Genomic DNA, 25687 nt, shown 5'->3' with positions numbered 1-25687 from the left:
TCCAAGAAGACCTTTCTTATCGTGAGCACCCCATTGCTATTCTTGAAGAGACTGAGCGCAAGACTCGCAATAAGTCAATCAAATTCCTCAAAGTCAAGTGGTCACGCAATTCCAACCGTGAATCCACCTGGGAACGCGAGGATCACCTCCGTTCTGAGTACCCGGCGTTTTTCTAGTCCTAGATCTCGGGACGAGATCCTTTCGTAGTGGTGGATTGTTGTAACACCCCGGATATAATTTACCTTATATGTACTCCAACTCTTGCCATTTCTGGCGCTAAGTTATTTTATTTCCTCGGGTTTGGGGTTTTGTCTCTGTGTGTTGTTGCCTTTGTCATGCATCTCATATCATGTCATCATGTGCATTGCATTTGCATACGTGTTCGTCTCATGTATCTGAGCATTTTCTCCGTTGTCCGTTTTGCATTCCGGCGCTCCTATCTCCTCCGGTGGTCCTTTCTACCTCTTTTCGTGTGTGGGGGTTAAACATTTCCGGATTGGACCGAGACTTGCCAAGCGGCCTTGGTTTACTACCGGTAGACCGCCTGTCAAGTTTCGTGCCATTTGGACTTCGTTTGATACTCCAACGGTTAACCGAGGGACCGAAAAGGCCTCGTGTGTGTTGTAGCCCACCACCCTTCCAATTTGGCCCAAAACCCACCTAAACCCTCTCCATCACCTAGAGCGTTCGATCACGATCGCGTGGCCTAAAACCACACCTCATTTGGAGTCTCCTAGCTCCCTCTACCTATATATATGTGCACCTCTCCAAAAATTCCGGGCAAAATCCTACCCTAACCTCCCTCTGCGCCGCCAGACGTGTCCGTTTCGGCCAGACACGCCCGCGCCGACGCCCGCGGGCAACCGCCACCGCCACGTGGCACACCACAGCTCCTACACGCCGCGGCCCGCCAGGCCCGACGCCGGCCCCCGCGGGCCCGCTCCTCTGCGTCGCCCGCGCCCGCCAGCCACCGCGCGCCTCCGCCGCCTGCGCCGCGCCCCGCCACCCGAACCTCACCGCGCCGCCATTCTTACTCCTCGCCGGCCACCGTGCTTCGCCCCGCCTCTTCACGTCTTCCTCTGGCCGCCGCCCGAGTCGCCAGTGCCGGCCGCCGCCTCCACCGCAGATCCGGCGACCCGCGCCGCCCGCTCCAAGCTCCGGCCTCCTCCCCGCACTGCGGCGAACTCTCCGGTCACCTCAGTTCGCGTGCCCGCCAGATCTGGATCCGGTGCTACAGTAAACTCTAGGGTTGACTTTTGCCTCTCTCTAAGTCCCCTGTTTTTCCATATGTTTAGCATTGTTCATCGCATCGTAACTCTGCATCCGTAGCTCCGATTTGCGCGTGTAGCATATCAAAATGTTCATCTCAGAGAGTACATCATTTCATCTCATTGCATAATTTTCAGTTGAGCTCATCTTCATGCCCGAAATGCTATTGGAAGAGGGCTATGTGGTTAAATTGTCATATCTGTTTCATCAAATAGCTATTTGTCATTTTTGCCATGATTAATGTGTGCATGATATGCTCCTGAGCTCCACATAAGTTTTTTTATATGCCATGCCATATTTTCAGAGGTGCTTACCATGTATTTTTGTGATATGTGTGGTGACTAGCTCGAGCTCGCAAAGTAGTGCATTCGTTAATGCTGATTTCAGGTCCTGATTTGTGTCATTATGCCATATGTTCACGTTGTTTCCTAGTGATCCGAGCCTCTTTTGAGGATGATCAGTAATGATGATTTGTTAACATTGTGGTGCTCTATCCATCCATGTCTTGGTTTGAAATTATGCAGCATCCTAGCTTGAGTCAATCGAGCTCTACTTTTGCTATTTCGTGAATCCTAGCAGATTGTTGGCTTGTTAGCGATGTTGCCGAGGATGTTGCCATTGATCCGTGCATGCTATGTTGTTGTTCTTGCCATGTCTAGCTTCTATGATATGCATTCTTGATGAGTGTATGCTTAGTTGGTCATGCCATGCTCTGTAGTGAGTGCATCGAGCTCGTGAACATGCCTACTCGTTAACAGATTTGCATGCTCCAGTTTTTCACCAAGTATGTAATATGATTATGTTTTTGCCATGTTCACATGCTTGCAATTGTATTTTCTGATCCCTTTTGGCTCAATGTCACTAAGGGAATTTTGTTAAGTGCTTTGAGTAGCCCCATGCCATGCCTTGCTTTGCCATGTTAAGTTCCTGTAGCATATAGTTTTCATGCTCCAAAGTGTGCTACCTGATGTTAAATTCCAGACTTGTGTTAATTTCACAAAGTCTAAGACCTGTTATTGTTTGCATTTTTGCCATGCTTGTTTGAAGCTGTTAGTGGATGAATTGTCCGTAGCTCAGTGTTCATCTTTTGTCAAGCATCATGATTGGATCCTTGCCATGTATTTTGTTGTCATGTTTGAGTGATGTAGCATAATTATCTTGATGCATTTAGATGGCTACTTTCAAACCGTGCATCCGATTCCGGTGTTCTTTATATCAATTTCAACCGAAATCACCTCACCTTTCCAGTGGCACTCTTGGCTTTCCATGTTGAGTCCAGGTTCAATCATTCCTTGCCAAATCTTGCATATGCATCACATATCGCATCCCGCATAGCATGTCATGTTTGCATCATGTTGTTGGAGCTTTGCACGTGGTTGATTGTGTTCCTTTTTTCTTGTTTGTCTTGTTTGGGTAGATACGGGAGACGATTTCACTAACGAGGATCCCGTTGAGCTTGCTTACGAGGATCAAGTGAACTCTGACAACTTTGCAGGCAAGATGATTATATCATCGAAATCACTTCTATCTTTGCTTGCTAGATGCTTGCTCTTTTGATATGCCTATGCTACGATGCCTACCACATGATTTATCATGCGTCCCAAATTGCCATGTCAAACCTCTAACCCACCATGTCCTAGCAAACCGTTGATTGGCTATGTTACCGCTTTGCTCAGCCCCTCTTATAGCGTTGCTAGTTGCAGGTGAAGATTGGAGATCGTTCCTTGTTGCAACATTGTTTATTGTTTGGGATATCACTATATTATCTTGTTATCTTAATGCATCTATATACTTGGTAAAGGGTGGAAGGCTCGGCCTTTTGCCTAGTGTTTTGTTCCACTCTTGCCGGCCTAGTTTCCGTCATATCGGTGTTATGTTCCCGGATTTTGCATTCCTTACGCGGTTGGGTTATAATGGGAACCCCTTGACAGTTCACCTTGAATAAAACTCCTCCAGCAATGCCCAACCATGGTTTTACCATTTGCCACCTAGCCTTTTTTCCCTTGGGTTTCCGGAGCCCGAGGGTCGTTATTATTTAAACCCCCCCCCCCCCCCCGGGCCAGTGCTCCTCTGAGTGTTGGTCCACCTCGTCAGCCGCTGGTGGACACCAGGGGCAACTCTGGGCTGGCCTACCGGAAGTTTGGACAATCTGACTGTGCCCTAAGAACAAGATATGTGCAGCTCCTATCGGGATTTGTCCGCACATTCGGGCGGTGTTGCTGGACTTGTTTTACCATTGTCGAAGATGTCTTGTAGAACCGGGATACCGAGTCTGATCAGAATGTCTCGGAAGAAGGAATATCCTTCGTTGACCGTGAGAGCTTGTGATGGGCTAAGTTGGGACTCCCCTGCTGGGATTTGAACTTTTGAAAGTCGTGCCCGCGGTTATGGGCAGATGGGAATTTGTTAATGTCCGATTGTAGATAACTTGAAACTTAACTTAATTAAAATGAATCAACCGCGTGTGTAACCGTGATGGTATCTTCTCAGCGGAGTCTGGGAAGTGAACACGGTGTTGGAGTAATGTTTGACGTAGGTTGTTATAGGATCACTTCTTGATCATAGTTCTTCGTTCGTGATTTGCCTTCTCTTCTCGCTCTCTTTTGCGAACAGGTTAGCCACCATATATGCTAGTCGCTTGCTGCAGCTCCACATATTACCTTGCCTTACCTATAAGCTTAAATAGTCTTGATCGCGAGGGTGCGAGATTGCTGAGTCCCCGTGAGTCACAGTTTACTTCCAAACCAGATGCAGGGACCGATGATTCCGTTCCAGATGATGCGCTTGAGCTCAAGTGGGAGTTTGACGAAGACTCTCGCCGTTACTATGTGTCTTTCCCTGATGATCAGTAGTGGTGCCCAGTTGGGGCGATCGGGACCGTGTCGCATGTTGGGGTTGATCTTTTATTTTTGTACCGTAGTCGGACCATGAGTGTATTGGATGTTTGTAATGTTATTCATGTATTTGTGTGACGTGGCGAGTGTAAGCCAACTATGTACCTTTTCCCTATTATCTATTTACATGGGTTGTTGTGAAGATTACCTTACTTGCGACATTGCTTTCAATGCGGTTATGCCTCTAAGTCGTGCTTCGACACGTAGGAGATATAGCCGCATCGAGGGCGTTACAAGTTGGTAATCAGAGCCTTCCCCGACCTTAGGAGCCCCCCTGCTTGATCGAATAGCTGGCGTTGTTGAGTCTAGAAAAATGTTTTGAGTCATTTAGGATTATATATATCGGAGAGTTTAGGAATTCTTTTTACTCCCCAGTCCCTTCATCGCTCTGGTAAGGCATCCTGACGTAGAGTTTTGACTCTTCTCTTCTCAAATTTCACTAATATTTTTAGGATCATGCGGGTATCTTGGAATCGTTCTGATCGATTTGTTACGAGAACATTGTTCTTGGTGCCTCCTGACATTTAGGGGTTGTGGCAGTGTCCCGGGGAGTTGAGCTCCGAGGTGTTATCGTCACAATTTTATCGTTGCAGTTCTGGAATACCTGAGTTTAGGTTCGCCGACATCGAAAATCTCTTTTATGCAGTTGTTGGTGAGATAACCTCGACGCCACCCAGTACTGGGGCGGGAGTTCGGGAGTTTTGCCATAACTTGTATAATGGATGCTTTTCGAAGGTTGAGATAGACGATTTCCGAAGTTTTTCTCGGTTATGTGTTGAAGGGTGGATACAACTGGATGTAGGATTTGCTAGATTTGGGTGAGATATTATGCTTCCCCTGTATCCCCAACACCTGACTGCATAACCGGAAAGGTTCAGGAGTTTCATAGGTGGGAATTCTTGTAGCTCTAGTTCTTCTTCCATGGATATTTGGTTTGAGATTGGGTGATCCTTACCGAGTATCCGTTCTTGTTCCGTACCTTGTTGTTGTTTTTTTCTTCTACATCAATTCTAAGTGGCTTCTCAATTTATGGATATGTGACCATTTAAATTGGAATGCATTCGTTCATTTTGTTCGGATGTGAAGACTATATGTTGCAATTTCTACCCGCCTGTTTGAGCTTCAATATTTGTCTATCAATGTGCTAATGGATGTCAACCTCTTCAAGATGGCTCCTCCAAAACGCACGACTCCGAATCCTGATCCGCCACCACCACCTCCACCTTCGGAGGCATGGCAAGCTGTGATGGCCGCTACCAATGCAAACACGCAGCTGATCATGCAACTTCTTCAAGAGCGCAACCAAGCAAACCAGGGCCAAGGAAACAATCAGAATCACTTTGCTACACTCAACCAGTTCCTTGCTAACCAGCCAAAGACCTTCAGCAATTGTGTTGAGGCAACAGACGCTGATGATAGGCTCGTGGACATATGCAAGCATTTCGAGTGCAATAACATCAGGCCTGAGGACTTTGTGTAGTTCGCTTCCTTCCAACTCAAAGACCAAGCTACAGAATTGTTTCAGCAGTACAAAGATTCCAAAGGAGGCCGTGTGATTACCTAGGATGAATTCCGTCAAGACATCAAAGCTCATCATATTCCTCAGAGCGTGGTTGAAAGCAAGAGTGAGGAATTCCGCAACCTGAAGCAAGGCTCTATGTATGTCTACGAGTACAACAAGATGTTTCAAAAGCTCGCCCGTTTTGCTAAGAAGGGCGTCCCTAACAAGAAGAGCATGATATACCAGTTCAGGGGTGGTCTGGGAGAAGAAATCCAGTTAGCTCTCGTCCTCTTTGAGCCCAAGAGATACAATGAGTTTTACAACATGGCAATGAAGCAAGAGACTGCTCAACTGAAGTGCGATGCTTCCAAGAAGCGAGTCAGAGATGCTACTCCTTCTTCCTCAACTCAAGTGGCTAAGCAGCAGAAGTATTGGCTTCCTCCTCCTCCGTTCCGTCAGCCTTATCAGCAGAAGAGCAAAGGTGGCAGTGGATCTTCCCACCCACCCAACCCTGGCTTTCAGAACAAGACTTTGTCTCAAGATCCAAGATCGAGTGCTCCGTATCACCGTCCGCTTTCATAGGTCACGTGCAAAAAGTGCCAACAGAAGGGTCACTATGCCAACAAATGCTTCAATCAGAGGCTTCTCCCTCCTCCTCCTCCTGTGAGATCGGCAGGTACAGCTGTGGTCAAGCATAACCCCAAGCACGCCAAGGTCAACTTGATGAATGCAGCTCAGGCACAGGACTCGTCAGATGTCAACATGGGTAACCTTCCTGTTAACGATGTTCCTACAATAGTACTTTTTGACACTGGTGCATCACATTTTTTCATCTCGAGACCTTTTGCATCTAAGCATGAGTTGTCTTCTCAAGTTTTGCATAAACCGTTAGCAGTTGTCTCGCTGGGTAAATGTTTTCTCGCAAACTACGAGATTCCGGATATTTCTATCATGATGGGTGATTTCAAGTTTCTGGCTTCTCCAATGGTCCTTGGTAACTCGAATATTGATCTTATTCTTGGAATGGACTGGCTTTCTAAGCACAAGGCTCAGCTTGATTGTGCTACCAGGCAGATTCAATAGACTCATTCGTCTGAGGATGTAATTGTCTTTGCCACTTGGGATAATACAATCCGTCTATTTTCTCTCAATGAGAAGGGTGAACTGGATGCCATCTCTCAAATTCCAGTCATTTGTGAATATCAAGACGTTTTTTCCAGAAGAGCTTCCAGGAATGCCTCCGCACCGGCCAATTGAATTCGTCATCGATCTTGAGCCTAGCACGGAACCGGTTTGCAAACGTCCTTACAAGCTTGGACCTGAAGAATTGAAGGAGCTGAAGAAGCAACTCGATATTCAAGATCGTATGGGTCTCATCCGACCTAGTTCTTCTCCGTGGGGTTTTGGAGTTCTTTCTGTGAAGAAGAAGGATGGAACGGACCGACTTTGTGTTGACTACCGTCCATTGAACAAGAATACTATCAAGAACAAGTACCCACTTCCCAACATCAATGAGCTTTTCGAACAACTCAAAGCTGCTCAAGTATTCTCCAAGCTTGATCTCCATATGGGCTATCACCAGATTCGAATCCGTGAGCAAGATATTCCCAAGACGGCTTTCAGAACAAGTTATGGTTCATATGAATACACTGTCATGTCTTTTGGCCTTGTCAACGCTCCTCCAACTTTCTCTCGCATGATGAACTTCATCTTCAACGCCTACACAAATGACTTTATCTTGGTCTACCTCAAAGTCATTCTGGTCTTTTCGAAGAACAAGGAAGATCATGCCAAGCACTTTCATTTGGTGGTCGATAAGCTCAGAGAACATCAGTTCTACGCCAAGTTTTCAAAGTGCGAGTTTTGGCTCGATGAGGTTCTCTATCTTGGGCATATCGTCTTTGCCAAGGGCATAGCGGTGAATCCTTAGAAGGTGTCTGCAATCATGAATTGGGAACCACCTCAGAACGTGAAGCAACTCCGCAGCTTCCTTGGTCTCGCAAGCTACTGTCGAAGGTTCGTTGAGAACTTTTCAAAGATCGCGAAGCCTCTTTCCAACCTTCTCCAGAAACACGTCAAGTACATTTGGTCTCCTGAGTGTGACATCGCTTTCAACACCCTGAAAGAGAAATTAGTCACTGCTCCAGTTCTGACTCCTCCTGATGAATCCAAACCGTTTGAGGTCTTCTGCGATGCCTCTCTTCAAGGCCTTGGTGCAGTGTTATACCTCTCGCCAGTTGAAGCCCAACGAGAAGAACTACCCCACTCATAACCCCAAAATTTGCAGGCAGCTCAAGTTTATATGCATTATCATTTATTTTCTCTAACACCTTGAAAGGACCGTCAGCAATTTACGAAATCTATCCTTACACAAATGTAACCAAATAAGATCTCCAGGTGCAAACACAACATGTTTTCTACCCTTATGTCCAGCAAGTTTATATTTAGCATTCGTACGCTCAATGTTTTCCTTAGTTAACTCATGCATTTTTAAAATCCATTCATCATGTTCTTTAGCATCAAAATTAACCTTCTCCGAAGATGGAAGAGGCAACAAATCAATAGGTGCACGAGGTAGGAAACCATACACAATTTCAAAAGGGCATATCTTATTAGTAGAATGAAATGAACGATTATAAGCAAATTCAATATGAGGGAAGAATTCTTCCCAAATTTTCTTATTATTCTTCAAAATAGCCCTAAGCATAGTAGACAATGTTCTATTGACTACTTCAGTTTATCCATCGGTTTGGGGGTGACAAGTAGTACTAAAAAGCAGTTTAGTCCCCAACTTAGCCCATAAACATCTCCAAAAGTGGCTAAGAAATTTAGTATCATGATCTGAAACCATAGTATTTGACACACCATGCGAGCGAATAATTTGACAGAACAAATCAGCAACATTAACAACATCATCGCTTTTATGACATGGTATAAAGTGTGCCATTTTTGAAAATCTATCCACGACAACAAACATGCTATCCCTCCCCTTCTTTGTTCGAGGTAAACCTAAAACAATGTCCAGAGATATATCCTCCCAAGGAATACTAGCTACAGGCAAAGGCATATATAAACCATAAGGATTGAGTTGTGACTTAGCTTTTTGACATGTAGTGCAGCGAGCAACAAAACGCTCAACATCCCGTCTCATCTTTGGCCAAAAGAAATGTGTAGCAAGTATATCCTCTGTCTTCCTGACGCCAAAGTGTCTCATTAATACTCCTCCAAGCGCCTCCTAAACAACAAAAGACGAACGAAGCTAGCTGGAATGCATAGCTTGTTAGCACGAAACACAAATCCATCATTAAGAACAAACTTGATCCAAGTTCTCCCTTCCTTACAATTCTGCATTACATCTTTAAAATCAGCATCATGCACATATTGATGTTTGATGGCCTCCAAACCAAATATTTTGAAGTAAAGTTGTGAAAGCATAGTATAGCGACGAGACAATGCATCAACAATAACATTTTCTTTACCCTTCTTGTGTTTAATGACATAAGGGAAAGTCTCAATGAATTCAACCCATTTAGCATGTCTACGATTCAGTTTAGGTTGACTTTTAATATGTTCCAAAGATTCATGATCAGAATGTATAACAAATTCTTTGGGCCATAAATAATGTTGCCATGTTTCTAAAGTCCGAACAAGAGCATATAATTCTTTATCATAAGTAGAATAATTCAGACAAGGCCCACTCAATTTTTCAGAAAACTATGCAACAAGTTTACCATCTTGTAATAACACACCTCCTAATCCAATTCCACTAGCATCACATTCAAGCTCAAAAGTCTTATTAAAATCAGGAAGTTGGAGTAAAGGAGAATGTGTCAACTTATCTTTCAATACCGTGAAGGCTTCTTCCTGTGCGGTACCCCAAACAAAAGGCACATCCTTCTTTATAAGCTCATTGAGAGGTGCAGCAATGGTGCTGAAATCTCTCACAAAATGCCTATAGAATCCAGCGAGGCCAAGAAAACTCCTCACTTGTGTGACCGTTCTGGGTTGCGGCCAACTCGCAATAGATTCAATCTTGGCTTTATCAACTTCAATTCCCTGTGGAGTAACAACATAGCCAAGAAAAGATACTCGGTCGGTGCAGAAGGTGCACTTCCCAAGGTTACCAAACAAACGTGCATCACGTAGAGCAATAATAACAACACGTAAATGTTTCAGATGTTCTTCCAAAGATTTGCTATAAATAAGTATATCATCAAAGTAAACTACCACAAATCGTCCAATGATAGCATGTAAAACTTCGTTCATTAATATCATGAAAGTACTAGGTGCATTAGTTAACCCAAAAGGCATGACTAACCACTCATATAATCCAAACTTAGTTTTAAATGTTGTTTTCCATTCATCTCCCAATTTCATACGAATTTGATGGTATCCACTACACAAATCAACTTTGGAGAATATTCTAGAGCCACTCAATTCATTAAGCATATCATCTAGTGTAACGCCCTCGATGCGACTATATCTCCTACGTGTCGAAGCACGACTTAGAGGCATAACCGCATTGAAAGCAATGTCGCAAGTAAGGTAATCTTTACAACAACCCATGTAAATAGATAATAGGGGAAAAGGTACATAGTTGGCTTACGCTCGCCACGTCACACAAATACATGAATAACATTACAATCATCCAATACACTCATGGTCCGACTACGGCAACAAAATAAAAGATCAACCCCAACATGCGACACAGTCCCGATCGCCCCAACTGGGCACCACTACAGATCATCAGGGAAAGACACATAGTAACGGCGAGAGTCTTCGTTGAACTCCCACTTGAGCACAAGCGCATCATCTGGAACGGAATCATCGGTCCCTGCATCTGGTTTTGGAAGTAAACTGTGAGTCACGGGGACTCAGCAATCTTGCACCCTCGCGATCAAGACTATTTAAGCTTATAGGTAAGGCAAGGTAATATGTGGAGCTGCAGCAAGCGACTAGCATATATGGTGGCTAACCTGTTCGCAAAAGAGAGCGACAAGAGAAGGCAAAGCACGAACGAAGAACTATGATCAAGAAGTGATCCTAGAACAACCTACGTCAAACATTACTCCAACACCGTGTTTACTTCCCGGACTCCGCCGAGAAGAGACCATCACGATAACACACGCAGTTGATTCATTTTAATTAAGTTAAGTTTCAAGTTATCTACAACCGGACATTAACAAATTCCCATCTACCCATAACCGCGGGCACGACTTTCGAAAGTTCAAATCCCTGCAGGGGAGTCGCAACTTAGCCCATCACAAGCTCTCATGGTCAACGAAGGATATTCCTTCTTCCGAGACATTTCGATCAGACTCGACATCCCGGTTCTACAAGACATCCTCGACAATGGTAAAACAAGTCCAGCAACACCGCCCGAATGTGCCGACAAATCCTGATAGGAGTTGCACATATCTCGTTCTCAGGCCAGCCCAGAGTTGCCCATGGTGACCACCGGCGGCTGACGAGGTGGACCAACACTCAGAGGAGCACTGGCCCGGGGGGGTTTAAATAAGATGACCCTCGGGCTCCGGAAACCCAAGGGAAAAAGAGGCTAGGTGGAAAATGGTAAAACCAAGGTTGGGCATTGCTGGAGGAGTTTTATTCAAGGCGAACTGTCAAGGGATTCCCATTATCACCCAACCGCGTAAGGAACGCAAAATCCGGGAACATAACATCGATATGACGGAAACTAGGGCGGCAAGAGTGGAACAAAACACTAGGAAAAAAGGCCGAGCCTTCCACCCTTTACCAAGTATATAGATGCATTAAGATAACAAGATAATATAGTGATATCCCAACAATAAACAAAGCTCCTACAAGGAACGATCTCCAAACTTCACCTGCAACTAGCAACGCTATAAGAGGGGCTGAGCAAAGCGGTAACATAGCCAATCAACGGTTTGCTAGGACATGGTGGGTTAGAAGTTTGACATGGCAATTTAGGAGGCATGATAATCAAGTGGTAGGTATCGTAGCATAGGCATAGCAAAAGAGCGAGCATCTAGCAAGCAAAGATAGAAGTGATTTCGAGGGTATGATCATCTTGCCTGCAAAGTTGTCAGAGTTGACTTGATCCTCATAAGCAAACTCAACGGGCTCCTTGTTAGCGAACTCGTCTCCCGGCTCTACCCAAATAAGACAAACAAGCAAAAGGAGCACAATCAACCACGTGCAAAGCTCGAACAACATGATGCAAACATGGTATGCTATGCGGGATGCGGTATGTGATGCATATGCAAGATTTGACAAGGAATGATTGAACCTGGCCACAACTTGGAAATCCAAGAGTGCCACTGGAAAGGTGGGGTGATTTCGGTTGAAATCGATATAAAGATCACCGAAATCGGATGCACGGTTTGGAAATGGCAAGCAAAACAAATATGGCACCAGTCTGCGATAATCAGCAAGTAGCCATCTAAATGCATCAAAGTAATTATGCTACAGCACTCAAACATGACAACAAAATACATGGCAGGGATCCATTCATGATTCTTGACAAAAGATGAACACTGAGATATGGCTAATTCATCCATTAACAGGTTCAAACAAGCATGGCAAAAATGCAAACGATAACAGGTCTCAGACTTAGTGAAATTAACACAAGTCTGGAATTTAACATCAGGTAGCATACTTTGGAGAATGAAAACTATATGCTACAGGAACTTAACATGGCAAAGCAAGGCATGGCATGAAGCTACTCAAAGCACGTAACAAAAGTCCCTTAGTGACCTTGAGCCAAAAGGGATCATAAAATACAATTGCAAGCATGTGAACATGGCAAAAACATAAACAGATTATAGACTTAGTGAAAAACTGGAGCATGCAAATCTGTTAACGAGTAGGCATGTTTACGAGCTCGATGCACTCACTACAGAGCATGCATGACAAACTAAACATACACCTATCAATAATACATATCATAGAAGCTAGACATGGAAATAACAACAACATAGCATGCATGGATCACTAGCAACATCCTCGGCAAAATCGCTAACAAGACAACAATCTGCCAGGATTCGCAAAATAGCAAAAGTAGAGCTCGATTGACTCCAACTAGGGTGCTCCATAAATGCAAACAAAGACATGGATGGATAGAGCACCACAATGTTAACAAATCATACTTACTGATCATCCTCAAAAGAGGCACGGATCACTAGGAAACAACATGAACATATGGCATAATGACAAAATCAGGACAAGGACTTAGAGAAATTCTAAGTCCCTGAAATCAACATTAACGAATGCACTACTTTGCAAGTTTGTGCTAGTCACCACACATTTCACAAAAATAGATGGTAAGCACCTATGTAAAGATGGCATGGCATATAACAAAACTCATGTAGAGATCAGGAGCATATCATGCACATATTAATCATGGCAAAAATGACAAATAGCTATTTGATGAAACAGATCTGACAAATATATCACATAGCCCTCTTCCAATAGCATTTCGGGCAACCATATGAGCTCAAATGAAAATAATGCAATGAGATGAAATGATATACTCTCTGAGGCGAACATTTTGATATGCTACGCGCGCAAATCGGAGCTACGAATGCGGAGTTACGATGCGATGAACAATGCTAAAAATATGGAAAAACTGGGGACTTAGAGAGAGAGGCAAAAGTCAACCCTAGGGTTTACTATAGCACCGGATCCAGATCGGGGACGGACTTCGAGGCGATGGCGGGTCTCACCGGATCTCCACCGGAGAAGTGACCGAAGGAGGCTGGGGTGGGCGGAGCCGGCCGGATCCGGGCGGCGCCGACGAGAGGAGGTGGCGGGGCGACGAGAGGAACTCCGGGCGGCGCGCAGCAGTCGGCGGTACAGCGAGTCGGCGGCCGCCGGTGTCGAGGCGGAGCGGGACAGAGCGGGGCGGAGCGGGGCGGCGTGGCGAACAGTGCGGCGGCGGGGCAGAGTCGGCTGGGCGGCGCGCGGGCGAGCCGGGGAAGCGGGTGACGGCGGGCGCGGAGCGGGCTGCGGGGGCCGGCGTGGTCGGGCGGCGATGTGGGGCTCCCGCGGGACACCTGGCGAGTGTGGTTGGACGGGGGGAGTGGGGCGGACATGTCCGGCCTGGTCGGACGCGTCCGGCGGCTGGAGGTGGAAGGAGACTAGGTTTAGGGTTGAAATGACCCGGGATTTGGAGTGGGAGGACCTATTTATACATAGGAGGAGCTAGGAGGCTCCAAACTGAGCACGGTTTGCGGCCACGCGATCGTGATCGAACGACCGAGACTATGGAGAGGGTTTAGGTGGGTTTTGGGCCACTTTTGGAGAGGTGTTGGGCTACAACACACATGAGGCCTTTTCGGTTCCTCGGTTAACCACTGGAGTATCAAACGAAGTCCAAATGGCACGAAACTTGACAGGCGGTCGACCGGTAGTAAACCAAGGCCGCATGGCAAGTCTCGGTCCAATCTAGAAATGTTTAACCCCCACACACGAAAAGAGGTAGAAAGGACCACCGGAGGAGATAGGAGCGCCGGAATGCAAAACGGACAACGGGGAAAATGCTCGGATGCATGAGACGAACATGTATGCAAATGCAATGCACATGATGACATGATATGAGATGCATGACAAAGACAAAACAAACACGAAGAAAAAAACCCGACAATGAGGAAATATCATAACTTAGTGCCAAAATGGCAAGAGTTGGAATACAAATAAGGTAAATTACATCCCGGGTGTTACAACACTCCACCTCTACGAAAGGATCTCGTCCCAAGATCTAGGACTGGAAAAACGCCGGGTACTCAGAACGGAGGTGATCCTCGCGTTCCCAGGTGGCTTCACGGTCGGAATGGTGTGACCACTTGACTTTGAGGAATTTGATTGACTTATTGCGAGTCTTGCATTCAGTTTCTCCAAGAATAGCAACTGGGTGCTCACGATAAGAAAGGTCTTCTTGGAGATCAATGTCTTCGAAGTTGACGGTGCGGTCAGGGGTCTTGAAGCACTTGCGGAGCTGAGAGACATGGAACATGTCGTGCACATTTGCAAAGTTTGAAGGAAGCTCGAGTTGATAGGCGAGATCGCCTCTCTTGCTGACGATCTTGAAAGGACCCACGTATCTAGGGGCAAGCTTCCCTTTGATACCGAAGCTACGAGTACCTTTCATTGGAGAGACGCGGAGGTAAACATGGTCTCCGATCTCGAAAGCCAAATCACGATGCTTACTATCATAGTAGCTCTTCTGGCGCGATTGCGCTGCTTTGTGGTTATCACGAATGACTTTGCACATTTCCTCTGCCTCTGTGTTCAAGTCATTTCCAAGAAGTTGACGTTCACCGGTCTCTGACCAGTTAAGAGGAGTACGGCACTTCCTGCCATAGAGAATTTCGAATGGGGCCTTGCCCGAACTTGCTTGAAAACTGTTGTTGTAGGAGAATTCGGCATATGGAATACAATCTTCCCACTTCATACCGAAGGAGACAACGCAAGCCCTGAGCATATCTTCGAGAATCTGATTGACACGCTCGACTTGACCGCTAGTTTGAGGATGGAAAGCTGTGCTGAAGCGGATGTTGGTGCCCATGGCCTTCTGAAAAGAATCCCAAAACTTGGATGTAAAGATGCTGCCACGGTCTGAAGAGATCAACTATGGAATGCCATGCAGAGAGACGATCCGAGAGCTATAAAGCTCCGCCAATTGAGCTGCAGTAATAGACTCTTTGATAGGCAGAAAGTGAGCCACTTTAGTGAGTTTGTCGATGACAACGAATATAGCATCATTGCCACGCTTGGACTTTGGAAGCCCAGTCACGAAGTCCATGTCAATGTGGTCAAACTTCCATTCTGGAATGGCAAGAGGTTGGAGGAGACTAGCTGGTCATTGGTGTTCTGCCTTCACTCTTCTGCAGACATCACATTCATTCACGAACTGAGCAATGTCGTGCTTCATTCGAGTCCACTAATAAGCCTGCTTGAGGTCCTGGTACATCTTCGTACTCCCAGGGTGGATGGAGAGGAGTGAATTGTGAGCCTCATTCATAATGACTTTACGAAGGTCACCTTTAGGCACAACAATGCATCCTCGAAGAAGAGAGTATCCTTGTCATCAAGGCGACAGCACTTGTACTTGGATTGACACTTGGCAATCCCAATTTTCACCTTCTTCACCATAGCATCAAGAAGTTGAGCCTCACGAATCTGATCTTCCAAAGTAGGAGAGACTTGAAGGTTGGCGAGGAAACCTTGAGGAACAACTTGCAGATTGAGTTTGCGGAAAGCTTCACAAAGCTCGGGTTGGTAAGGCTTGATAATCAGACTGTTGCAGTAAGCCTTCCTACTCAAAGCGTCAGCAATCACATTGGCCTTGCCTGGAGTATATTCGATACTCGGATTATACTCTTGAATCATTTCGACCCAACGAGTCTGCCTGAGGTTGAGATTAGGCTGAGTGAAGATGTACTTGAGACTCTTGTGGTCAGTGAAGATGTCCACTTTTCTTCCCAATAAGAGATGTCTCCAAGTCAAAAGAGCATGCACAACTGCCGCCAACTCGAGGTCATGAGTGGGGTAGTTCTTCTCGTTGGGCTTCAACTGGCGAGAGGTATAAGCCACAACTTTCTTCTCTTGCATCAACACTGCACCAAGACCTTGAAGAGAGGCATCGCAGAAGACCTCGAACGGTTTGGATTCATCAGGAGGAGTCAGAACTGGAGCAGTGATCAATTTCTCTTTCAGGGTGTTGAAAGCGATGTCACATTCCGGAGACCAAACGTACTTGACGTGTTTCTGGAGAAGGTTTGAAAGAGGCTTCGCGATCTTTGAAAAGTTCTCAACGAACCTTCGACAGTAGCTTGCGAGCACAAGGAAGCTGCGGAGTTGCTTCACGTTCTGAGGTGGTTCCCAAGTCACAATTGCAGACACCTTCTCAGGATTCACCGCTATGCCCTTGGCAGAGATGATATGCCCAAGATAGAGAACCTCATCGAGCCAAAACTCGCACTTTGAAAACTTGGCGTAGAACTGATGTTCCCTGAGCTTATCGAGCACCAAACGCAAGTGCTTGGCATGATCTTCCTTGTTCTTCAAAAAGACTAGAATGTCATCGAGGTAGACCAAGACGAAGTCATTTGTGTAGGCATTGAAGATGAAGTTCATCATGCGAGAGAAAGTCGGAGGAGCGTTGACAAGGCCAAAAGACATGACAGTGTATTCATATGAACCATAGCTTGTTCTGAAAGCCGTCTTGGGAATATCTTGCTCACGGATTCGAATCTGGTGATAGCCCATACGGAGATCAAGCTTGGAGAATACTTGAGCAGCTTTGAGTTGTTCGAACAGCTCATTGATGTTGGAAAGTGGGTACTTGTTCTTTATAGTCTTCTTGTTCAATGGACGGTAGTCAACACAAAGTCGGTCCGTTCCATCCTTCTTCTTCACAAAAAGAACTCCACAACCCCACAGAGAAGAACTAGGTCGGATGAGCCCCATTCGCTCTTGAATATCGAGTTGCTTCTTCAGCTCCTTCAACTCTTCAGGTCCAAGCTTGTAAGGACGTTTGCAAACAGGTTCCGTGCCAGGCTCAAGATCAATGACGAATTAAACTGGCCGGTGCGGAGGCATTCCTGGAAGCTCTTCTAGAAAGAAGTCTTGATATTCGCAAACGACTGGAATTTGAGAGATGGCATCCAGTTCACCCTTCTCATTGAGAGAAAACAGACGGATTGTATTATCCCGAGCGGCAAAGACAATTACATCCTCAGATGAATGAGTCAATTGAATCTGCCTGGCAGCACAATCAAGTTGAGCCTTGTGCTTAGAAAGCTAGTCCATTCCAAGAATAAGATCAATATCCGAGTTACCAAGGACCATTGGAGAAGCCAGAAACTTGAAATCACCCATCATGATAGAAATATCCAGAATCTCGTAGTTTGCAAGCAAACATTTACCCGATGAGACAACTGCTAACGGTTTATGCAAAACTTTAGAAGACAACTCATGCTTAGATGCAAAAGGTCTCGAGATGAAACAATGCGATGCACCAGTGTCAAAAAGTACTTTTGTAGGAACATCGTTAACAGGAAGGTTACCCATGATGACATCTGACGAGTCCTCTTCCTAAGCTGCATTCATTAAGTTGACCTTGGCGTGCTTGGGGTTATGCTTGACCACCGTTGTATTTGCCGATCTCACAGGAGGAGGAGGAGGGAAACGCCTCTAATTGAAGCATTTCCTGGCATAGTGACCCTTCTGTTGGCAATTGTTGCACGTGACCTCTGAAAGCGGACGGTGATACGGAGCACTCGATCTTGGAGCTTGAGACGAAGTCTTGTTCTGAAAGCCAGGGTTGGGTGGGTGGAAAGATCCACTGCCACCTTTGCTCTTCTGCTGATAAGGCTGACGGAACGGAGGAGGAGGAAGCCAATACTTCTGCTGCTTAGCCACTTGAGTTGAGGAAGAAGGAGTAGCATCTCTGACTCGCTTCTTGGAAGCATCGCACTTCAGTTGAGCAGTCTCTTGCTTCATTGCCATGTTGGGAAACTCATCGTACCTCTTGGGCTCAAAGAGGACAAGAGCTAGCTGGATTTCTTCTCTGAGACCACCCTGAACTGGTATATCATGCTCTTCTCATCAGGGACGTCTTGCTTAGCAAAACGGGTGAGCTTCTGAAACATCTTGTTGTACTCGTAGACAGACATAGAGCCTTGCTTCAGGTTGCGGAATTCCTCACGCTTGCTTTCAACCACGCTTTGAGGAATATGATGAGCTTTGAAGTCTTGACGGAATTCATCCCAGGTAATCACACGGCCTCCTCTGGAATCTTTGTACTGCTGAAACCATTATGTAGCTTGATATTTGAGTTGGAAGGAAGCGAACTTGACAAAGTCCTCAGGCCTGACGTTACTGCACTCGAAATGCTTGCATGTTTCCACGAGCCAATCATCAGCGTCTGTTGCCTCAACACCATTGCTGAAGGTCTTTGGCTAGTTAGCAAGGAACTGGTTGAGTGTAGCAAAGTGATTCTGATTATTGCCTTGGCCCTGGTTCCCTTGGTTGCGCTCTTGAAGAAGTTGCATGATCAGCTGCGTGTTTGCATTGGTAGCGGCCATCATAGCTTGCCATGCCTCCGAAGGTGGAGGTGGTGGTGGCGGATCAGGATTAGGAGTCATGCGCGTTGGAGGAGCCATCCTGAAGAGGTTGACATCCATTAGCACATTGATAGACAAATATTGAAGCTGAATCAAATGGGTTGAAATTGCAACATATAGTCTTCACATCCGAACAAAATGAACGAATGCATTCCAATTGAAATGGTCACATATCCATAAATTGAGAAGCCACTTAGAATTGAGGTAGAAGAAAAAACAACAAGGTACGGAACAAGAACGAATACTCGGTAAGGATCACCCAATCTCAAACCAAATATCCGTGGAAGAAGAACTAGAGCTACAAGAATTCCCACCTATGAAACTCCCGAACCTTTCCGGTTATGCAATCAGGTGTTGGGGATACAGGGGAAGCATAATATCTCACCCAAATCTAGCAAATCCTACATCCAGCTGTATCCATCCTTCAACACATAACCGAGAAAAACTTCGAAAATCATCTACCTCAACCTTCGAAAAGCATTCGTTATACAAGTTATGGCAATACTCCCGAACTCCCGCCCCAGTACTGGGTGGCGTCGAGGTTATCTCACCAACAACTGCATAAAAGAGATTTTCGATGTTGGCGAACCTAAACTCAGGTATTCCAGAACTGCAACGATAAAATTGTGATGACAAGACCTCGGAGCTCAACTCCCCGGGACACTGCCACAACCCCTAAATGACAGGAGGCACCAAGAACAATGTTCTCGTCACAAATCGATCGGAACGACTCCAAGATACCCGCGTGATCCTAAAATTATTTTTAGTGAAATTTGAGAAGAGAAGAGTCAAAACTCTACGTCAGGATGCCTTACCAGAGTGATGAAGGGACTGGGAAGTAAAAAGAATTCCTAAACTCTTCGATATATAATTCCTAAATGAATCAAAACATTTTTCTAGACTCATCAACGCCAGCTAATCGATCAAGCAGGGGGGCTCCTAAGGTCGGGGAAGGCTCTGATTAATAACCTATAACGCCCTCGATGCGGCTATATCTCCTACGTGTCGAAGCATGACTTAGAGGCATAACCGCATTGAAAGCAATGTCGCAAGTAAGGTAATCTTCACAACAACCCATGTAAATAGATAATAGGGGAAAAGGTACATAGTTGGCTTACACTCGCCACGTCACATAAATACATGAATAACATTACAATCATCCAATACACTCATGGTCCGACTACGGCACCAAAATAAAAGATCAACCCCAACATGCGACACGGTCCCGATCGCCCCAACTGGGCACCACTACAGATCATCAGGGAAAGACACATAGTAACAACGAGAGTCTTCGTTGAACTCCCACTTGAGCTCAAGCGCATCATCTGGAACGGAATCATCGGTCCCTGCATCTGGTTTTGGAAGTAAACTGTGAGTCACGGGGACTCAGCAATCTCGCGCCCTCGCGATCAAGACTATTTAAGCTTATAGGTAAGGCAAGGTAATATGCGGAGCTACAGCAAGCGACTAGCATATATGGTGGCTAACCTGTTCGCAAAAGAGAGCGAGAAGAGAAGGCAAAGCACGAATGAAGAACTATGATCAAGAAGTGATCCTAGAACAACCTACGTCAAACATTACTCCAACACCGTGTTCACTTCCCGGACTCCACCGAGAAGAGACCATCACGGTAACACACGCAGTTGATTCATTTTAATTAAGTTAAGTTTCAAGTTATCTACAACCGGACATTAACAAATTCCCATCTGCCCATAACCGCAGGCACGGCTTTCGAAAGTTCAAATCCCTGCAGGGGAGTCCCAACTTAGCCCATCACAAGCTCTCATAGTCAACGAAGGATATTCCTTCTCCCGAGACATTCCAATCAGTCTTAGCATCCCGGTTCTACAAGACATCCTCGACAATGGTAAAACAAGTCCAGCAACACCGCCCAAATGTGCCGACAAATCCCGATAGGAGCTGCACTTATCTCGTTCTCAGGGCACACTCAGATTGTCCGAACTTCCGGTAGGCCAGCGCAGAGTTGCCCCTGGTGACCACCGGCGGCTGACGAGGTGGACCAACACTCAGAGGAGCACTGGCCCGGGGGGTTTAAATAAGATGACCCTCGGGCTCCGGAAACCCAAGGGAAAAAGAGGCTAGGTGGCAAATGGTAAAACCAAGGTTGGGCATTGCTGGAGGAGTTTTATTCAAGGCAAACTGTCAAGGGGTTCCCATTATCACCCAACCGCGCAAGGAACGCAAAATCCGGGAACATAACACCGATATGACGGAAACTAGGGTGGCAAGAGTCGAACAAAATACTAGGCAAAAAGGATGAGCCTTCCACCCTTTACCAAGTATATAGATGCACTAAGATAACAAGATAATACAGTGATATCCCAACAATAAACAAAGCTCCTACAAGGAACGATCTCCAAACTTCACCTGCAACTAGCAACGCTATAAGAGGGGCTGAGCAAAGCGGTAACATAGCCAATCAACTAGGACATGGTGGGTTAGAGGTTTGACATGGCAATTTGGGAGGCATGATAAGCAAGTGGTAGGTATCGTAGCATAGGCATAGCAAAAGAGCGAGCATGTAGCAAGCAAAGATAGAAGTGATTTCGAGGGTATGATCATCTTGCCTGCAGAGTTGTCAGAGTTGACTTGATCCTCGTAAGCAAACTCAATGGGCTCCTCGTTAGCGAACTCGTCTCCCGGCTCTATCCAAACAAGACAAACAAGCAAAAGGAGCACAATCAACCACGTGCAAAGCTCGAACAACATGATGCAAACATGGTATGCTATGTGGGATGCGATATGTGATGCATATGCAAGATTTGACAAAGAATGATTGAACCTGGCCTCAACATGGAAATCCAAGAGTGCCACTGGAAAGGTGGGGTGATTTCGGTTGAAATCGATATAAAGATCACCGAAATTGGATGCACGGTTTGGAAATGGCAAGCAAAACAAATATGGCACCGGTGTGCGATAATCAGCAAGTAGCCATCTAAACGCATCAAGATAATTATGCTACAGCACTCAAACATGACAACAAAATACATGGCACGGATCCTCTCATGATTCTTGACAAAATATGAACACTGAGCTACGGCTAATTCATCCATTAACAGGTTCAAACAAGCATGGCAAAAATGCAAACGATAACAGGTCTCAGACTTGGTGAAATTAACACAAGTCTGGAATTTAACATCAGGTAGCACACTTTGGAGCATGAAAACTATATGCTACAAGAACTTAAAATAGCAAAGCAAGGCATGACATGAAGCTACTCAAAGCACTTAACAAAAGTCCCTTAGTGACCTTGAGCCAAAAGGGATTAGAAAATACAACTGCAAGCATGTGAACATGGCAAAAACATAAACAGATTACAGACTTAGTGAAAAACTGGAGCATGCAAATCTGTTAATGAGTAGGCATGTTTACGAGCTCGATGCACTCATTACAGAGCATGGCATGACAAACTAAACATACAACCATCAAGAATACATATCATAGAAGCTATACATGGCAAGAACAACAACATAGCATGCACGGATCACTAGCAACATGCTCAGCAAAATCGCTAACAAGACAACAATCTGCTAGGATTCGCGTAATAGCAAAAGTAGAGCTCGATTGACTCAAGCTAGGGTGCTCCATAAATGCAAACAAAGAAATGGATGGATAGAGCCCCACAATGTTAACAAATCATCCTTACTGATCATCCACAAAAGTGGCACGGATCACTAGGAAAGAACATGAACATATGGCATAATGACAAAATCAGGACAATGACTTGGAGAAATTCTAAGTCCCTGAAATCAGCATTAATGAATGCACTACTTTGCAAGCTTGTGCTAGTCACCACACATTTCACAAAAATACATGGTAAGCACCTATGTAAAGATGGCATGGCATATAACAAAACTCATGTAGAGCTCAGGAGCATATCATGCACATATTAATCATGGCAAAAATGACAAACAGCTATTTGATGAAACAGTCTGACAAATATATCACATAGCCCTCTTCCAATAGCATTTTGGGCAACCATATGAGCTCAAATGAAAATAATGCAATGAGATGAAATGATATACTCTCTGAGACGAACATTTTGATATGCTACGCACGCAAATCGGAGCTACGAATGCGGAGTTACGATGTGATGAACAATGCTAAAAATATGGAAAAACTGGGGACTTAGAGAGAGGCAAAAGTCAACCCTAGGGTTTACTATAGCACCAGATCCAGATCGGGCATGGACTTCGAGGCGATGGCGGGTCTCGCCGGATCTCCACCGGAGAAGTGACCGGAGGAGGCCGGCGTGGGCGGAGCCGGCCGGATCCGGGCGGCGCCGGCGAGAGGAGGCGGCGGGGCGACGAGGGGAACTCCGGGCGGCGCGCAGCAGTCGGCGGTACGGCGAGTCGGCGGCCGCCGGTGTCGAGGCGGAGCGGGACGGAGCGCGGTGGAGCGGGGCGGCGTGGCGAACAGTGCGGCGGCGGGGCGGAGTCGGCTGGGCGGCGCGCGGGCGAGCCGGGGAAGCAGGCGACGGCGGGCGCGGAGCGGGCTGCGGGGGCCGGCGCGGTCGGGCGGCGATGTGGGGCTCCTGCGGGACATGTGGCGAGTGGTGGTTGGACGGGGGGAGTGGGGCGGACGTGTCCGGCCTGGTCGGACGCGTCCGGCGGCTGGAGGTGGAAGGAGACTAGGTTTAGGGTTGAAATGACCCGGGATTTGGAGTGGGAGGATCTATTTATACATAGGAGGAGCTAGGAGGCTCCAAACTGAGCACGGTTTGCGGCCACGCGATCGTGATCGAATGACCGAGACTATGGAGAGGGTTTAGGTGGGTTTTGGGTCACTTTTGGAGAGGTGTTGGGCTGCAACACACACGAGGCCTTTTCGGTTCCTCGGTTAACCACTGGAGTATCAAACGAAGTCCAAATGGCACGAAACTTGACAGGCGGTCGACCGGTAGTAAACCAAGGCCGCATGGCAAGTCTCGGTCCAATCCAGAAATGTTTAACCCCCACACACGAAAAGAGGTAGGAAGGACCACCGGAGGAGATAGGAGCGCCGGAATGCAAAACGGACAACGGGGAAAATGCTCGGATGCATGAGATGAACATGTATGGAAATGCAATGCACATGATGACATGATATGAGATGCATGACAAAGACAAAACAAACACGAAGAAAAAAACCCGACAATGAGGAAATATCATAACTTAGTGCCAAAATGGCAAGAGTTGGAATACAAATAAGGTAAATTACATCCCGGGTGTTACAACACTCCACCTCTATGAAAGGATCTTGTCCCGAGATCTAGGACTGGAAAAACGCCGGTTACTCAGAACGGAGGTGATCCTCGCGTTCCTAGGTGGCTTCACGGTCGGAATGGTGTGACCACTTGACTTTGAGGAATTTGATTGACTTATTGCGAATCTTGCATTCAGTTTCTCCAAGAATAGCAACTGGGTGCTCACGATAAGAAAGGTCTTCTTGGAGATCAATGTCTTCGAAGTTGACGGTGCGGTCAGGGGTCTTGAAGCACTTGCGGAGCTAAGAGACATGGAACATGTCGTGCACATTTGCAAAGTTTGAAGGAAGCTCGAGTTGATAGGTGAGATCGCCTCTCTTGCTGACGATCTTGAAAGGACCCACGTATCTAGGGGCAAGCTTCCCTTTGATACCGAAGCTACGAGTCCCTTTCATTGGAGAGACGCGGAGGTACACATGGCCTCCGATCTCGAAAGACAAATCATGATGCTTACTATCATAGTAGCTCTTCTGGCGCGATTGCGCTGCTTTGTGGTTATCACGAATGACTTTGAACATTTCCTCTGCCTCTGTGTTCAAGTCATTTCCAAGAAGTTGACGTTCACCGGTCTCTGACCAGTTAAGAGGAGTACGGCACTTCCTGCCATAGAGAATTTTGAATGGGGCCTTGCCCGAACTTGCTTGAAAACTGTTGTTGTTGGAGAATTCGGCATATGGAATACAATCTTCCCACTTCATACCGAAGGAGATAACGCAAGCCCTGAGCATATCTTCGAGAATCTGATTGACACGCTCGACTTGACCGCTAGTTTGAGGATGGAAAGCTGTGCTGAAGCGGATGTTGGTGCCCATGGCCTTCTGAAAAGAATCCCAAAACTTGGATGTAAAGATGCTGCCACGGTCTGAAGAGATCAACTATGGAATGCCGTGCAGAGGGACGATCCGAGAGGTATAAAGCTCCGCCAATTGAGCTGCAGTAATAGACTCTTTGATAGGCAGAAAGTGAGCCACTTTAGTGAGTTTGTCGATGACAACGAATATAGCATCATTGCCATGCTTGGACTTTGGAAGCCCAGTCACGAAGTCCATCTCAATGTGGTCAAACTTCCATTCTGGAATGGCAAGAGGTTGGAGGAGACCAGCTGGTCGTTGGTGTTCTGCCTTCACTCTTCTGCAGACATCACATTCATTCACGAACTGAGCAATCTCGTGCTTCATTCGAGTCCACTAATAAGCCTGCTTGAGGTCCTGGTACATCTTCGTACTCCCAGGGTGGATGGAGAGGAGTGAATTGTGAGCCTCATTCATAATGACTTTACGAAGGTCACCTTTAGGCACAACAATGCATCCTCGAAGAAGAGAGTATCCTTGTCATCAAGGCGACAACACTTGTACTTGGATTGACTCTTGGCAATCCCAATTTTCACCTTCTTCACCATAGCATCAAGAAGTTGAGCCTCACGAATCTGATCTTCCAAAGTAGGAGAGACTTGAAGGTTGGCGAGGAAACCTTGAGGAACAACTTGCAGATTGAGTTTGCGGAAAGCTTCACAAAGCTCGGGTTGGTAAGGCTTGATAATCAGACTGTTGCAGTAAGCCTTCCTGCTCAAAGCATCAGCAATCACATAGGCCTTGCCTGGAGTATATTTAATACTCGGATTATATTCTTGAATCATTTCGACCCAACGAGT

The sequence above is a fragment of the Triticum aestivum genome, chromosome 1A, assembly GCF_018294505.1.
Source record: "Triticum aestivum cultivar Chinese Spring chromosome 1A, IWGSC CS RefSeq v2.1, whole genome shotgun sequence".
NCBI lineage: Eukaryota > Viridiplantae > Streptophyta > Magnoliopsida > Poales > Poaceae > Triticum > Triticum aestivum.
Note: the sequence above shows the minus strand (reverse complement) of the source record.